We start from the raw sequence: 19,403 nt of genomic DNA on the forward strand, positions 1-19,403 counted from the left end.
AAGAGATAACCCAAATCCAGGAAGACAAGTCTGGTATGTATTTCATTATTGTGGATATTAGCTATTAATTATACTCAAGCTATAATTCATAGAACCACAGATGTTAAATATAGAATAAGAAACTTGGAGAGGAAAGATATGTTTTTCTAGGAAAGGGAAATAAAATAGATATTTATGTGTAGACATGGGGTAGCTACTGCACAAAAGGACCAAATGTAAAGAGGATAATGAGGTAGGGAATATGGGGATAGATGCCTAAAACTAATAACCAGTTGAAGTGTAGTATGAGAACCTAATACAGTAAAACTTTTGATAATATAAACATTTACGAAAGCAGTCTAAATGAGATGGTCAAATAACGAAAGAGCCAAAATACCAACTTGCCATCTCTTGTCACCAAATGAAATTTTCATTATAAGGATTAGGTTAGAGCTAAGTGATTTGTTAGCCAGTGTGGTCCCATGGGGATTCCCAAACAACTGATATTTTTGCCTATAGGTTGTTCTATACAAACTGATAGCTAGGTCATATTAAAAACAGCCAGCTACAAAAGTCTTTAAGAAAGGAGAAGTCGAGCTGGCACCTGTCTAAAGACTTTACTGCTGTGCACCATCGTCTTTCATACAGGAAGCTACCTTGCACACTACCAAAAGAGATATAAACACCATTACAGTTATAAACCTCTTGCTGTACAATGGTGTCCTTCCTGTAAGACTTACCGTCCCAGGTCCACTCCTGCCTAAGTTGCTGGCTAGCCCTGCTTTTGTGGAGTTCACTACCTAGGGCCTGCTCTGGCCTAGGTCACTGTCTCCGTCCTGCTCCTATGGAATTTGCTGCCTCAGACCTATTCTTGCCTAGGTTTCTAGCCCAGTCTTGCTCCTGTGGAGTTCCTTGCCTCAGGGCTGCTCTGGCCTGGGTTGCTGGCTCTGTCCTGCTACTGTGGTGTTCTCCTGTTTGTTGTTTAAGGAGAAAATGAAAGGGTGGGAATTTAGTTGGGAGATGAGGCAGGGATGATTTTGAGGATTTCAAAGGGAAACTGTAATCAGAAAATATTGTATGAAAAATATCTGTCTTCTATAAAGGAAAAATGCAAAAGAAAGAGTGTGTAGTTCTCTTGAAAAATACCCGAGTTAGGTTCCCAGCACTCATATCAGTTGACTTACAACCACCTACACTATATCTTCAGCTCCAGAGATCCAAATTCCTGGCCTCTACTTATAAGCACAACACCCTCTTGCAAACACACACAATTAAAAAAATAAAAATTAAAAACAAGATCTTAAAACAAATTGATATGAAAATGTTGAGGTAAAAAATTAAGATTTGAGCATGAAGTTGAGTTAGGTTAACAGTTTACATCTGATAAACTGATTTATATGAAATTATAAATCATTCTAAAGCAATTTTATGATATATAAAATTACACATGTTGCTGTGTAATCAACTAAGCACCAAAAATATTAAAGTTCATTAAAAATGCAAAACTGAAAAGCTTTTTATATTGCTGACTATTAAACTAAATTTTAGAGTGCTATCATAACAGGTATGCAGTAAGTTATTAATATTTATTAATTTCCACACAAATTGCTGGTATTACTCACTTCTCTGTGCTTGAAATTGTTGTGAGTCTGATCTGTATGTCTCATCACTACAGCCCTGGGAACTGGTTATGTGAATCAATGATGCCTGGCAAGGCTACCATCTAGTGGTGATTAGTTTAAATTTTAGACTGTTAACCAGGACCATTTATAGTCCCAAGGGAAGAAGGCTAAGGAATCCTGCAACAGCAGCAAAATGTGTGCAGATGAATACTTGAGTGGGAAAAGCATGAGGCTCTAATAAATGATGCTATAGTCTGTTTCCACACTTTTAAATTGTGAGCAAGAAAAATTAACAATATTGTTTCTCATTTGTGAAAGAATGTATTATTTTTATTACTTTATTGGATTATTATATGGCATAAAACTGTTCAAGTCATTGTATGACAGAAGGTTGACTAATAGTCATTAAAAATACGTGGGAATAAAGCTGGGCAGTGGTGGCACACTCCTTTAATCCCAGCACTCAGGAGGCAGAAATTGGCGGATCTCACTGAGGTTGAAGGCAGTCTCATCTACAAGAGGTAGTTTCAGGACAGGTTTCAAAGCTACAGAGAAAACCTGTCTTGAAAATACAAAAACAAAACAAAAGAAAAAATAGGTGGGAAGAAGGTGACAGGCAAAATCAGAAACACATATTGAGGCAAGTTAGCCAAAAAAGACCACCCAATTACCTGCTTACGCATACTACTATCAATGCTTCCCAACCAGGATTCTTCAGGGAAAACTTGGTAGTGAGATTTTGGACAGCATATACTTCGTTTATCAATGGCTTCTATGGCCCATCTCACATCTCATCTCAGACCTTTATGTAGTTGGAGTTGGGCAGACCTCATTAGACTTTGTACTATATACAAAGCATTTTGAAGAATGACGTTATGCTGGTTTTCTCAATTAATTACAGCAAATGTCAGCATGGACAGCCTGCAACAGCTAATTGAATTTGACAGGTTAACATGAGTGTCCTTTTTCTGAATGCGTTAGGGAGTTAGGGCAAGCAAAAGGCTGCCCAAGATAGAAAAACTAATCACAAGTGAAAAACGCAGAGGACTCATCACTAGACAGTGTGGAAACACATGTGTAAGTAAAAAGGCTATGTCTGTGAGGCGCCATGTCATTATGTCTGGGCAGTTAATTTGTTTCTGCTATGGGTATTTTATTTTATTAGCATAAAATTAGCATAGAGAACAGTGTTTCCTTATAGCATTTTTCAGTCATTCGTCTTTGCTGCCCCACCTGCCCCACTTTTTGCCTGTCTTTCTTTTGCCCCCTATATTACCCCACCCTCTGCTAAGCCTCCTCTCACCTCATCCCTATCCACTCACTCTGCTTTTTTGTGACAGACATTCTACAGTCCACTACCTCCATCCAAGAACTCTGTTTCCCCTCACATATTCTCTTTTCCACGATGATGAAGATGCCAGATATTTCTAAACTAAGCTCTTTAGAATCTTGGTGAGGTTTTTGTATTGTGCTAATATCTGTACAAAGTGAAAAGAAATTACTATTTCATGCTTCCTATTGGGGGTATCCAAAAACCATGACCAGGCAGATGTTCAGAATTAATTTCATTTTCTTACTTCCCAATTTGCCTTTGTCTCATTTCCCGACATCTCAGAGACTTGTTAAACAGTAATATTAGAACACTCAATTTGAGCCAAATACAGTCTTTAACCTTTACATTTTCTTTCAGAAGTTCTCCACTCACACTTTTTAGTGAATTCTATTATTCCTGTTCCTCACATGTCTTGGAAATCTCTACTCATTGATGTATATGGTTCAGATTCTCACCACGTTACCCTGCTTAATGATAATGTTAAAAACCTGTATTAGATAATCTTGCTTCTAGTTTTTTTCTTCTTCTATGTTCTATTGCCTTTGAATACATCTTCATCACAGTTTTATGGTTTCCCCTAAATTTAAAATTCAATTGCCTTGTTGACAGCTATAAAAGACCAAGCACTGATTTTACATGAAATTAAATTGCTTATTCAGATTTAAACAGGTATATGTGGGCTCGAGGTGACTGCACTACATGGTACAACTCTGGAAAGGCTTTCAAATGTAAATAAAAATCAAATAAAATTCTAATGAGATATTTTATTTACTCAAAGCATGGGGGAATAAATGAAATATGACTGCAAAACCAGAGGAAGATGGAAAATAAGCACATTGGGACTGGGGAGATATCTCCGCAGTGAAGAGCCCCTGGTGCTCTTGCCAAGGAACCCCAGCACTTGGTAAGATGGCTTACAATTACCTATAATTCCAGCTCTAAGGCATCCACACCCTCTTCTGGCTTCACTCATGGGCTCCTGACACTTGCAGAGATACACGCAAATACATATATAAAATTAAAATGAAGCAAATGTATAAATACTAGAAACAATCCAAGGATAACAGCATCTGTATTGAAAGCATAAGTATGGGCTTGATCTTTCGATTAGGGATATCGATGCTAACCTATAATCTCAGTACTTGAGAAGTGGAGACTCAGAATATTTATAGTTAAATATTTCAACTATAGACAGAAGAGATTTTGAGACTGCATTAGGAGAAGGAGCTAGAAAAAACGTCTGTCAAAGATGTACAATGCAAACAGTCGTTCAAAGAAGTTGAATGGCTTGGGGAAAGGTAAGGACATAACATAATTCTAATCATTTTAAGAGAATTAAATTATATAGTCTGCAATTTCTGGTCTGTGAAAATTGAATTAGAATTGAATTATCCCATCCACTGACAGAAAAATCACTAAGTGTTTGTCAGTGAGATAGTTCAATACATAAGAGCATTTACTATGTAAACCTGATAAACAGAGTTGGAAGGAGAGAAACAACTCCTGGAAAATGTCTACTGCCTTCCACGTGTGCATCATGATGTGCATAAACATATACACAAGGTAATAACAATAATCACACAAATATACAATAAAATCATCTAGAAATTATAAATAATGATAAAATTTGTTTTCAGTAATAGAATAGTTCAAATATTTAAATCCTGGATTTGGGAGAACATATTTGCTTGATGTACATGATAAAAGATAAATGTTATCAACCAACAAGGAAAGTAAAACAATCTGGTATAAATGAAAAAGGTTTGGCAGAAACGTCTGATAAAGGAAAATATGCAAAGGTCAATCAATAATAAAAATAAGCAAATGGCCCACCAACTAAAAAAATCTGTGTCTGATCATTAGACCATTACCAATTAGGGAAATACAATCTAAGGTCACAATGAAATGACATAAGCTATGAAAAAGACTGGAAAATGGCCAATATTCAAGGTTGATTGGCACTGGAAAAGCAGACACCACAATGCATTACTAAAGTTCTCTGTATCATGTAGCAGTTTTGGGGAGAGATTGTGGATTTCTGACTAGCTAATACCCAGAAGATAGGAACTGAAATACCCGCAAAACAGTTGGACAAAACTTTTTTATAAGGTTTATGTAAGGGCATATCAAAACTAGAATCAACTGAAATGTGTATCTGCAGGAAAGTAGGTACATTAGTGGAGTCGGAGGTCCTTTTGTCCACGTCTTGTTTTTTTTTTTGATTATTTTTTTTTATTGATAAAAGAATAAAGGAAAAAAAAACAAATTTCCACCTCCTCCCAGCCTCCTCCCCCTCCTCCCACTCTTCTCCCCCTCCTCCCACCCCTCTCCCCTTCCCCCCACTCCTCTCCCCCTCCCTTTCCAGTCCAAAGAGCTGTCAGGGTTCCCTGCCCTGTGGTAAGTCCTAGGTCCTCCCCCCTCCGTCCATATCTAGGAAGGTGAACATCCAAACTGGCTAGGCTCCCACCAAGCCAGCAGATTGCGTAGGATCAAAACTGCGTGCCATTGTCCTTGGCGTCTCATCAGCCCTCATTGTTCGTCATGATCAGAGAGTTCAGTTTTATCCCATGCTTTTTTTGGTAATAGTCCAGCTGGCCTTGGTGAGCTCCCAGTAGATCAGCTCCACTGTCTCAGTGGGTGGGTGCACCCCTCGTGGTCCCGACTTCTTTGCTCATGTTCTCCCTCCTTCTGCCCTTCAATGGAAGAATGGATGAAGAAAGTATGGAATATATACACACTAGAGTACTACACTGCGGTAAAAAACAATGACTTCTCGAATTTTGCATGCAAATGGATGGAAATAGAAAACACTATCCTGAGTGAGGTATCCCAGACCAAAAAAGAAGAACATGGGATGTACTCACTCATAATTGGTTTCTAGCCATAAATAGGGGTCACAGAATCTACAATTGGCGAACCTAAAGAAGCTAAGTAAGAAGGTGAACACAAGGAAAAACATATCGTTATCCTCTTGGATAAGGGAAGTAGACAAAATTGCCGGGGAGAAAAGTGGGATCTTGGGGGTGGGGTGGGAAGGGGGTAAGGGGAGATGGGGAGAGAAGAGGTAGAAGGGAAGGAGGGGGGACTTGGGGAAATAGGAGGATCGGGATAAAGGAAGGTTGGATAGGGGAGCACGGAACCACAATTCTTAGTTAAGGGACCCACTTTAGGGTGGGCAGGAGAATTGACCCTAGAGGGGCTCCCAGGTGCCCAAGCTGAGGTCCCCAGTTAGTTCCTTGGGCAGCTGAGGATAGGGAACCTGAAATGACCCCATCCTAGCGCAATACTGACGAATATCTTGCATATCATCTTAGAACTTTCATCTGGTGATGGATGGAGATAGAGACAGAGACCCACACTGGAGCACTGGACGGAGCTCCCAAGGCCACGTCTTGTTTTTATTGGCTATGGATATATACTCGATTTTGAATTGATCTAGCTATGAGTGAGTTAGTTGTTTAACATTCATACTAGTGAAACTGATAGGAAAAAAATCATTTTTAAGCACAGAATTTTACTATTTTAAATCATATCAGCAAAATTTATTATCTTCCATGGAGATAAAATATTCATATAATATTTAATAGAAGATAAAATGTAACCAGAAACCTATCTAAATGAAGGAGATTTAATATAAAAGTTACATAAATAAAGAATGTAGTGAGGGTTGTTGGCCTTCTAGAAAGGGGTTGAATAAACGTCAATGTCTATGTTGTTAAAGTCACATTAGGCTAAAATGTGTTTTCAAATGTAAAGCCTTAACATCTTAATATTAACTAATCAAAGGGATTAATGTGAACCTACAACTGAGAAATGTAGAAATAAATTATCAATATGAACATGTAACTGAGAATGCTGGGATAAATTATCAATATCAACATGGATAATGAATACTACAACCAAATTAAGGGGAAATGCACTCCAAAGTAACTGATAATTTAATCTAAGTGAAATATGTTATGTTTAAAAGTCTTTATTTTAAATTTTTCATGGTCAGTCAGAACAAGTAATGTTCTTACTAAGATATTCTAATGTGATTTATTTTGCATGATTTTTAACATAGCTAACCCGGGAGGAAAAAAAAAGGACATTTGCAAACTCCCAATTTCACAGTGTTGAAATTTGGGGCAACCTTGAGACCTCAGCTCAGACCAGGCACTTCTGTTTTAACAAGCTCATTGTAAAGAAAAAAAGTTAGGATGCAGTTGCTATTCAAGCAGCAGCCTTTCTGTTTTAAGAGAGGCTGGCACGCAACCTACCTAGACAATGTTGGTAAGTCCCTAGTTACAGAACACGCAGAAGAGGCTTACTCTGCCACAAGAGCTCTGATTTCTCTCTTTAGAGGCCATGTCATGCTGTCTGTCTATGAAACTGAGGCCTGAATTCTCCTTGGAATTCCCATGATGTTGCCTTTCTGTCTATGTCATTAAGAACTCTTCTAATAAACTCCTTCTATTCTGCAGTGATTGGTCTCAGTGCCCTCTTGAAGTCCCCTCAGTTTCCACAGCCCAGGAGGTGAGTGCAGGGATTTCAACACATGTGAGAAGTTGTCTAAAATATTCTGCTAGAGTTTAGAGTGAACTTAAATTCACTTTAAGGCATAACGTTTTATACTTATTTATTAACACATTTATTCATTTTGTGTGTGTGTGTATAGTCATACTTATGCCAAGATGTTTGTGCGTAAATCAGAGGACATCTTTGTGAAATCACTTCTCCCTTTCCATTCTACGGGTTCTGTGGATTTAATACAGGTCTTTGGGCTTGGTAGCCTTTGCCTTTTCCTACTGAGCCATCTCAGTAGCCCAAAGGACAGATATTTGAACAAATCTGTGGAATGAAAGTATCCCAAGTAAAGCAGAACATTTTTAGAACTTAATACTCCTTTTCTATTCTACTGTAGCACAAATAAGAGGAAAATGGAAGACTGACTAGAAATATAATTTTCCAGAATGTACTATACAGCAACCGTAGAAAATATGAACATTGCTATTATACTAATCATTTGTTTATTAACAAATGTAATATAAAATCATGTGGTTTGATAAAAAAAAATGTCCCCCAGAGAGATTTCTGGTTGGTAGATAAGGAGACATGGCCTTGCTGAAGGAAATATGTTGTTGGGTTGACATTTGGTAGCATATAATCTTGTTCCACTTCCTGTTCTCATCATACTTGTGGCTGAGGATGTCATGTCTCAGCTTCCTTCTCCCCCTTACTATGCCTGTTGCAGGCTGATGCACCTCCCGAACCATTGTGAACCTCTGTAACTGTAAAGCCAAATAAATGCTTCCGTTATAAGTTGTCTTGGTTATGGTGTTCTATCACAGTAATGGAAAAATAACTAATACAACAATTAATCAGTACAGATAACAGATGAGATATTAATAGATAAACCATTATAGTGAGATAAATTTTCTGGAAGAGAAAAATTCACTTATCAGCAGAATCACAAACACATACATAATTCATCAGGCCCAGATGTTTATATTACTAAATTCAAACAATTGTTATTTCCAGCATTAGATAACTGTTTACAAATACAGGAAATCCATAAGTCTGTGCAGTGTTTATATGGAAATAAACTTGGCATTGATACCTACATTGACAAACTATTAAGAACATAAAACCCAAAAAAAATGGCTAAATATTCTCACTGATCAAAAGCAGTATAAATAACTATCAGAATGAAAATTTCATGCAGAAGACCATTTAACATTTTTCTTTAGGAATGCAGTGGTACAAAGATCATCTATTGTTAGAACATCCATTTATGTAATTCATCATACTGACTGAAAGACAACACACACATTGTAAGTCCTATTCTAAATTTTAAAAACAGTGGGAGAAAAACAAAAATATTTCTACAGATACCAACTGTTTGCCTATAAAACATAGGATAATTAATTATAGAATTTATTCCATGCAAACACTTTCTAGAAACATTAGCATAAAACAAAATAGCTTTTATGCATAAATCTGAAAACATGTTAGAAAATAAATAAACAGAAAATATGACCCTTTATACATTTCGTAATGTTTCAGGAAAGCAAAATGAAAAAGAATGCTTAGGAAAAATAAGAAGCAGTAGCAAAGCCTGCAAATCCAATGTAATGAAATAACACACCCATATCAGTGATATTAAGAACAGACTCAAACAACTGAAAATCTGGCAATATTGTGTGAGACTGAAAGTGGCAGTTTACAGCGTGTCATCCTTCTTTTATATTATGTTTCCCAGAATTCCACACTCTCAAGATTCCACCTGGGATTGGCCCAAATTGGCATCTGCTGGATGTTGGGAATGCAGAATTGGAGGGTCTGCTCTGATTCTTTGATGGTCGTTGCATGAGGTACTGGGATGAACAGGTTGGTTCCCTCTCCTTACCACTCTAAGTTCCTTCTCACCACTACTCCTGCTTACAAGCACCAAGGAAGCTATCAACTCATGTTTGGGCAGGAAACCTCTTAAAGTAAGAATTACACAATGTGGACTCTGCCTTTGCTGACCAACCCTAATGTCCTATGTTCACATGGCAACTATTAAGAGCTTCCCGGAAACTCTCACAAGAGCCTACCATCGGACCATTTTGGTGTCTCAGTAGAAATGGCTACTGTCTTTTACTTAGACTGCCCAATCTACTTTTCATATCCTTCTTTCCTCATTTATCCACAATTGTGCAATGTCCCAATCTCATAGTTACTCCACATCCCAATCCTCCTGGTTAACCTCCTTCTGCAAATTCTACTGATGTTTTATAAGCAGCGATGAACACCTCAGGATCTTATATAGTTCCGCATTGTAAGATGCTGCCAAGGTAAGAGAAGCAATTATGTTGTTTGTAATTTCACCAGATTTCCTCAGAGTACAGATAGTTCCATTTTATACTGCTCATTTATGGAACAGTAAACAGTTCTGTTTCCATAAACATCAGATGCAATTTGGTACTATAATTATACAATTTAATAAACCTTATTTTAAGTATAATATGGATTTGGAAACTTTGCATTGTGAAGCAAATAATCAGTGATGGAATTGTCCTGCTGATAATTAGTAAAGAAACCAAAGTTCATTTTTACAAAGGCTTGATAATTCTTTTTTCCTTAGATAATTTAAACAACAGAAAATCTCTTGTTAAGCCTACTTCATTTTTACCCTTTGCAGAGTACATTCCTTTGTGATTTTTCAAGGTCATAGTTAATACACAAAGAATACTACCTTTCTTTCACCAGGGGACATAATAAATGGTGGATTTACACTTGAAAGCAACAGCTTTGGTTTCAATGAGGGGAGAGTCAGCTTCCTTCTTCATATTTCAATTTCCAGTTCTTTGCAGTTTCCTCTCCCAAACAAGTGCTCATTATCACAGGGAGGAAGACTTGTCGCATGCGGTGACAAATTGTTTCATTTCTTTAAGACCCAGCCTTTGTATTTCACTCGATATGCTAATGAAAACACATCTTTAATGATTAGGAGAAGATGAAATCTTTACCTACCCAGAACAGAAAATTTCTGTGTTCACAGGTTTACAGACCAACCCCATACTGAGTTGCCAATCCAGCTGCTTGAACAATCAGCTCCTTTTAATCAGCAAATCATTGTGCCAACGACAACATCAACAGCAGTTATTTGGCTTTTTGAGGTTAGTTTTCACAGATACTTTGCATATTCACAGTTTATCCTTGGGAGAAGTCTCCTACCCAAAGGCTAAAAAAAAAAAAAAATGGCTTTTATGTAGTCAAAGCATTTCACCATCTTTCTAAATGAGAATAAAGCCTCCACGCTTATGAATATGCTAATTTATGATTGCCAATTGCTCATTCACCAATTAACTCTCTTCCAGTAGCTGCACCATAACCTGTTAAGATGACAAAGCTAAATCTGCTGCTGAAGCTAATAATGAGGAAATAGTTTGTGTCTCAGAAACAGATCTCTAAGACAAGAAAAAAAAAAAACAAACCTATCTTCTATCAAAGAAAAAAACTATTTAACAATAGTTTGGTTATTCCCTGGCTTATGAACTATGTATTTCAGTCTAGAAGGCATAGTTAAAGGTATTAAAAGCAAACATTTCAAATGCAGTGCTATGGTCTGAATATGAAGAGTCTCCACAAAGTATCATGTATTGTAAGCTCGGTCCACAGCTGGTGTAACTTCAGAGATTGGGTCAAGACAGCATTAAGTTCTACAATGGGCGCATTCATTGACATTTCCATACTTAGTGGCCTCTTAGAAATTATTCCTCTTTAGAGGAAGTATATTACTGGACCATATTGTGATGGGTCAGTCTTCTCTTTGGCTCTTTCTTGACTGTTAGTAGGTGACCAGCTTTTCTTTTTCATGCTCTTCTGCCACGTTTTGACTATGCCAAAGATCTGAAAGCAAGGGAACCCTGTGAGCCTGGAGTGGAACCCTTGAAGCCATAAGTCAAAATGAACCCTTCCTTCCTTCACTTGTTTTCTCTGGAATTTTGCCACAGTAAAGAAAATGTGAGGAATACATGGAGAGTATGGAGATAATGGGTTTCCTGTCCTTTAGGAAAGTACAGGTGAAGCTTGACCGACCCATTCTTCAGCTTACCCTTAAATATGTTCTTTCTGCATCCTTGTAGCAATCATTCCTAGCTCCTGGATGTGTCTAAGCTCCTATGTTTTTGTTTTAAGAGTCATGCCAGATTATATAGAAGAGTCTAAGTGCCAAAATGACCTGTAAAAAAATTAAACAGAGCTCTCATTCCTTGGAATGGTGGCTAATGGCTAAGGGGAATTTAGCGCTTCCCACATGAAGGCACCTTGAACTGGGTGGCTCTTTTATGTTATCTCAGTGTTTGTAATAATCTCATGTCAGATTTTATTACTATAACTCTGTATGTATTTCTTTATATCAATTAGCAGTGTTATAGACACCTAATAAATAAGATTCTATCTACAAGAAATGGAGGTTTAATTAGTGAATGAAGTTTTTGTAATACATAAAATATTTACCATTTCCTAAGAAATCCATTAGTGAAAAATATGTCCAGTGTTTGAAAGTACTGTTTCCAGGTAGTCTTAGATTATTTGATTCACTTTAATAGTGATAACATGATTTTGAAATTGCTATGCAATTTCAGAGAAATGATGAACATGAAACTTTCAATTCCTTATAATTTGAGAATAAGTAAAAAGACAAGGGGAACTGATGACATGAGACAAATGAATCCAATAAGTGAAAGGAATACTGAATTTACATGCCAGTGTAAATGAATGTCTCGTATTTTATAAGAAAACCAAAGCCTTGAGCTGACTGGGGAGATTCATTGCTGCAGTCTGGGCACATGGATGGCAGAAGTAGGATGGTCAGGAAGCTTGTGCTCATTTGTTTTTACAGTCATTTCAGCGCCACACTGGACAACACAATTCCTTTATCAAGAAACGCTATTAAATAAGTAAGTAGAATGTAAAAACTCAAAAAATTATTAGTATAGATATTTTCTTCTTCTTCTCTTCTTCTTCTTCTTCTTCTTCTTCTTCTTCTTCTTCTTCTTCTTCTTCTTCTTCTTCTTCTTCTTCTTCTTCTTCTTCTTCTTCATCTTATTCCTATTATTATTTGCAAAATATTTCTTTTATTTTTAATCACGTAAATATGTTTGGGTATGTGCATGTTGGTGCAGGTTCCTGAGGAGGCCAGAAGAGGTTCAGAAACCTTGGAGCTATAGTTACCACCCTTTCCTGGCCCTCTGAGGTGGATGCTGGAAACAGGACTCAGGTACTCTGTAGAAACAATAGGCTCTTGTAATCACTGAGTCAGCTCTTCAGTCTCACAAACTTTCAAGAAGCAAAAAAATAAAAAGGACACTGATAATTTTTGCAAGTTAACTTTAAAAGGTAAAGGACTCCACAAGACTTAAATCTTTAATCATTGTTACATGAAATTTTTTTATTATTGTTAGCAGATAAGTTGTTTTGGGAGTATTATAATAACAGTTTACAGACGAGCAATACAAAGTGTTTTATTTTTATTGAAAGTTCTTTGAGAATAATAGCCAGTCTGCCAAAACAAAGGGAACTTGGTCTAGAAAGTAAATTGCTTGTATTTGTAAGAATTTTAATTTTGACCAACAGTTATTTTCAATTTAGCGAGACTTTCTGGATGAAGATTTAGATAACAGTACAAGTTCCTTATCCTGCTGAGAATTTTGTTTTCCAGGAACCAGAGGATCTACAAGGTAAGGCAGGGAGCTGCCTTGCAAGTGTCTTGTGCATGTTTTAAATATTTTGCTTCTGAAAGCATTCATGATTTTGATATTGAATATGAATAAAGAATTTCATGAGATTTTAGACTACTTGGTGGTGAGCCAAAAAAGAATCAAACCAAAACTACAATATGTCCTTCTGGGAACTCCACCAACTAGTTTCAGAATGAGTGAAATGGTAGCTGTACACAAAAGACATGAGCTTATTCTAATGGAGCCTGAAAATGGTACTTCCTTGGGGGAAAAAAGTACCTGAGAATTTAATAAATTTATAATATTGAAAAGATAATATCTGCTGTTTAGCCCAAAACCCACTAAAAATTGTTCTTGTAAACAATTTTTTTTGGTGGAGGAGTTGAGTAGCTGACTCAGTAGTTAAAAGCTTTTGTGGAACAAAGCTGAGGACAAATTAGAAGCAGTAGTGCCAGGTTTCGATCCCAGAACATCCCTATGGGGAGATGGGAGGTGGAGACAGCAGACTCCACAGGAGCAAACATGGTTTCGGCATCGGCAGAGATGACCTCATACAAGATGGAAAGACCCCGTATCACACAAGGACAAACAACCAAAGGTTGAACTCGTATATTCACATGGGAGGTTACCAGAGAATCTGTGCCCTTCCTTACACATGAAAAGGTGCCTACAAAGACATAGAGATAGACAGACATATACCTAATTATTTATTTTTAGAGATACACAATGGAGAAGGCACAGAGATAAAAAGCAGATGCTGGAACTAGGCCTCAAGAAAAAATAAATAAAAATAGATTTCTATCTTCAAACCAGCTTAGTGGCACGATCTATGGGATTTCAGCAAGCTAGACTCCCGATGTGTGAGAAAATAAACTTACAGTTTATTTAAACCACAAGACGCATGGAAGTTTGTAGTTAGTTATGACATCAGAGGACTGATATGAAGACTTTCACATTCATTTGGAAACAAAAAATCTTGGGAAATTAAAAGAATTATAAACTAATTTACGGATGCTTAAAAGAAATCCCACACTAGCTCAGAACTGAGTATAATAGAGGGTTATTTATTTAGGGGTAAACTCACCGATTACAGTCTTCTGGTCAAACTGGGAACAGCAACCGAATCCCGTAGCTGGAAGACAGGTCGGACACGTGCTTTTATTAGCATATATAATATAAGAGGCCATGATCAAGTGGATGGGTAACTTAAAGGCTATTGGCTGAAGGAATTCCTGCAGCAACTTTCTTAGGCTGTGCCTCAGTAAATGCTCCCTGGAGTGAAGTGGAAGCCTTTAGGGTGATGTCCATCTTGAGAAGTCAGTGTCGGATTTCTCTGGATGTGACTCTCTCAGTGCTGAATATATCTGAAGGAACTGTCAGACCAACACTGAAATAGCAAACTACCATATCTACAAGATCCTCTTCTGTGTCAGAGGATGTGATGGGAACTCCTGAAAGCGACTGTTTTGCATTCACTGAAAGTCACTATAAAGCAGAGCTCTTGGGGATACATGTCTTTTGCTGTGAAATACAAGAAGCTATAAGCTGGATCCTTTACAGTTTTGCCACTGCCTTCTGCCAAACTGCCAAGCAGACCCCACTCTCAGCCACTGCCATGCCACAGAGTCCAGACAGTGACATCTTTTCCTTCTCTGTGCCTTTAGAAATAAAAGAAGATGATGATAAATGTTATTTTAGTGCTGTTCCCAATGACAAGGACAGACAATGTTTTAAACTTCGACAGAATTGAAAAGAAGATTGTCATCTGTGTGCATCAAACAGCTAACAAATAACTTGCCATTGAAAGGTGCTTTGGTCTTCTCCTTAGCCCATAAAAAGATGTCCAAAATAGTGATAAGCGCTTTTTGAACTTGGAGTCTATGGGCAAAAGTTCAGATGGAAAATCATATCTTCTTACTGGAAGCTGGAATCCAAATGCCCACATTTTCAAGTTGTGAATGAAGAAACTACTAAAAATAAGGTGTTGTTCGTGACAACAGCCTTGGATTTGTTGATAACAGAAGTAGAGGGGCCTGCTTGTTTTCTCTTGGAGATGAAAGTTCGAGTTTGCTCACCTAAGGAAAGGTGGTTCTGGCCCTTCAGCAAATGCAGCACTACTGAAAATCTCTTTCTGAAACTGAAGCAGATAAAGCAAAAGGAGAGGAAGAATAACGATACCAGTTTATATGAAGTTGTGTGTTTGGAACGTAAGAGAGAGAGAGAAAGAGAGAGAGAGAGAGAGAGAGAGAGAGAGAGAGAGAGAGAGAGAGAGAGAGAGAGAGAGAGGAGGAGAGGAGAGGAGGGGAGGGGAGGGGAGGGGAGGGGAGGGGAGGGGAGAGGAGGGAAGGAGGAGAGGAGAGGAGAGGAGAGGAGAGGAGAGGAGAGGAGAGGAGAGGAGAGGAGAGGAGAGGAGAGGAGAGGAGAGGAGAGGAGAGGAGGGAAGCCAATCCTTTAGCTCACCTGCCACAGTCTGGATCTCAGAGATCCATGATCCCCTTTCCTCCAAAAGATAATGACGACGAAGATAATGATGAATCTCTCTTGAGTGCATTTGGTAATGTATCCAAAGAATGTACAGAAAAAATTTTTTGAAACATTGGGAAAACTACTGTCAAAATGGCATTTAAAAGATATTTAACCATTCATGAGTTGAGCCTTATTCAACTCATGACAAGGTTTCTGTTGGAAAAATAAGTGTCTCTTCAGACCCAGTATCTACTCTAATAGTGAAGATTTTGGTTTAGTCTCCAGGAAAGGAGATAAGACACCATCTACAAACAACAGAAGTGATGATGAGAAGACTGGACTCAAGATTATATGAAGTGGAAGTGAGCAGCAGCTGCAGAAAGAGCTCACAGAGTGCTGATGGACCCTCCTATAGACGACCAGCCAGGGGAAAGGTCATAGGTGGATGCTGAAGGAGATGGGCCTCTTTCTATTCAACTCTTGGCTTCATCCTCCATTAACCCTGTGTGACTAGTAGGACTTCAAAAAACCAGAGATGAGTTTGCCAGTGGAACCTGGACAAGGAGGTTCTGAAGTGTCAAGTCCTTTCACACCAGTGACTGATGAGGATAGTTTGGTTCTTAGTAAACTAACTTACCCATGTAGAGACAGACATGTTAACACTATAGGTGCCTATTCGTATCTGGCTGGATCTCTGGAATAAGCCTCAGCTGTAGTAGCTTTAATTGGTTCCTTTATCTTTTTTTTTCTTTTTTTTTTTTTTTGGTTTTTCAAGACAGGGTTTCTCTGTAGCTTTTGGTGCCTGTCCTGGAACTAGCTCTTGTAGACCAGGCTGGTCTCTAACTCCCAGAGATCCGCCTGCCTCTGCCTCCCGAGTGCTGGGATTAAAGGCATGTGCCACCAACGCCCGACTGGTTCCTTTATCTTACAGCAATACTAACTCATAACTTCTATTCAGGGCATATCTCTTTTTTTGTAGTTATTTTTATTAATTGGAACAAGTTGACTATAAGTATCAAAAATACAACCCTTAGCAAATGAGTGATCCTTCTGCCAGCTGGACCACTGCCAATCACTGGATTCTATTCATCCAGGAATTACTCTGACACTCCCCATCTCAGCATCCTTCCTGGGGGCAGACTCCATAGGCCCAAGTACAGCTCACAACAGTAAGAACAGAAGGCTCCATAGGTACAGACTTTGGCTTTACAGAAGGTCAGGTCGAATTTAGGTACCAATGGCCCCACAAACACATTGGACCTGAACACTCACTAGTCACCAGAACCCTGGGCCACCTATGTCAGAAGATAAGAGGAGAAACATAAAACAAAGGAACAAAATACCCTTCAAACAAGGACAAATGCAAGAAACAACACCTAGATTTATAATGATCCCAAATTCAGATTCCTAAATGCCAGTATAAGAGCACATTCAATAATGGAAAGGGCAATATGTTACTCCGTAACACACTCCAGAGAGAAGAAATAGACCAGCAGATAAAATGAGTGATGGAACCGGTAGAGGTGCTTGATCCTGTTCTAAAGCCTTCATTACAGGAAGGTTTCAATTTTTTTCTAGGCCAAAATGATTCTTATTCCGATGCTGTCATGAAACAAAACCATAAACATTGATGCATGTTCAAACAAAGTGTGGTCTGCTTCATTAAAAAGTGCTTAGTAGCTGAGAGTGTACACTCAGCTGCCTGTTTGCATGTATGATTCAGAGGCAAAGCATAAACACGAATCATAAGGGGAAAACAACTTGAGGCAGTTTTCTTCTGGAATACAAAATACACTGCCATCCATGAACTCTTTTCTAGAATTTCTGAATGTATTATGCAAGATTTAAGCAGATTTCTTCCAGCTCAACTGCTGTAATTCTATAGATAATGGGAATCCTCATTCATTGTATTAAGATCTGTCACTACAATAAAGCCAAGCATGCAAAATACAAAGGTATAATGTTTTGGGAATTAAACCATCTTATGTGACATTGATCTGATTTCAGTTTTTAAATGTTATTGTGTGTGTGTGTGTGTTGTGTGTATGTTCATGACAGGGTATGTGCATGTGGGTCATAAGACAGCTTGCAGAAGTCAATTCCTTTTTTCTGTCATGAGGGTACTAGGGATAAAATTCAGCTCATCAGATCTACTGGTATCTTCTTATCTACTTAGCCATCTTGTTAACTCTGACATGATTTTTAAAAAGCACATGTAAGGGGATGAGGAGAAGATTCAGTGGTTAAGAGTGCTTGCCGCTCTTGCAGAGGGCCATATATTAGCTCCCAGTTACTCATGTGGTGCACATACATGCATTGACATACATACATTCACATGAATACATACACATATGCACGTAATACATCCATGAAGGAACTCATATATAAACTTAAAATTAAAAAAACTTTTTGAAAAGCACATTTAAATATTTATTTTAATTTCCAGAAGCAATAAATTATTATGTGCTTGCTAAATTTATTGGATTAGGAAATTCTTTTCTCAAAATGTGTCTAAATAAATTTGATAGCCCACATGTTTGATATTGACTGTAGCACATTTAAAAAATGTGCCCTGAATAAACACCACCACTATGTCCTTAAAAACAGAAATTTGCACTACCTTGCAGATGTTCTCAATGAATATTTACTAGCTTGATAGTAGGCTTGACATAGACACAGTGGTCTATAATTGCAAGGAAATTTGAAAAACAAACAGAAACTTACATTTCATAAAATGATACTAATTATTATATGGCAATTTTAATAAATTTTATAAATTTATTGAAATCATTTTTGTGCCTTTGTAATTATTTGTAGACTCAAAAATCTACTCAATTTTGTTGTATGAAGGCTATTCAACAGAATTGATCAGAGACTGTCTTGTTTATCTTCCTTTCTTAGCCATCTATGGTGCTGATTTGAAATCCCTTTAATGACATTATGTGACTACATTGGGCAATAATATTTATGTACAAGTTTTTCAGTTCTTCTGGCTGACAAGGCCCATGTCCTAGATTGCGTCTTATTTCCCTAATAAAGACTGTGACCAAAAGTAACTTAGGGAGGAAAGTGTTTATGTGGCTGATACGTTCAGATCACAGTCAGATCACATGAGGGAAGTCTGGGCAGGAACTCAAGTAGAACAGGAACCTAGAGGAAGGAACTAAAGCAGAAGCCATGGAGAAATGGTGCTTCCTGATTTGTTCTGATGGAGCCATTTTCTCAGTTCTGTGGTCTCTCTTTTCTCTCTCTCCCTTACACACACACACACACACACACACACACACACACACACACACACACACAGAGAGAGAGAGAGATCTTAATTTAAAAAATAATATATTTAGACTCATAAGTAGAGATAAACAGCACTTATATATTCAAATCTTTAAAATAATTTTAGTTAAAGTTTTGGTTGGTGTTTTCCTGTATCATACATGCCTTCATATATATATATATATATATATATATATATATATATATATATATACATATACATACATACACACACATATATGTGATAGACCAGCTCAGTTGGGGTACTGGGACCGATGAGACAGGGCCTCAGGAATAGGTGGGTAACTAGCTGACAAATGACAAACAGACACAAGACTCAAAGGAATTGTATCTGAATGCATCTTTACTAGGCATGAGACTCATCGTTTATACAGAAAAAATTGCTTAAAAGCATGTATTATTTTTTCATGTGATACAGATTATTCTTAGAATTATTATATCAGATACATCAGAATAGAATCTCATCAGACAATGTCCCTGGGGTGAGTCTGCGGTTGG

The 19,403-nt window shown here is 37.6% G+C and overlaps 1 pseudogene; it reads left to right on the plus strand.

Annotated features, from left to right (window-relative positions):
* LOC142834727 (rab GTPase-activating protein 1-like) overlaps positions 1–15,780 on the plus strand; it is a 68,376-nt pseudogene extending 52,596 nt beyond the window's left edge.
* The last annotated feature ends 3,623 nt before the right edge of the window (positions 15,781–19,403 follow it).

The sequence above is a fragment of the Microtus pennsylvanicus genome, chromosome 14 (genome assembly GCF_037038515.1).
Source record: "Microtus pennsylvanicus isolate mMicPen1 chromosome 14, mMicPen1.hap1, whole genome shotgun sequence".
Taxonomy (NCBI): Eukaryota; Metazoa; Chordata; class Mammalia; order Rodentia; family Cricetidae; genus Microtus; species Microtus pennsylvanicus.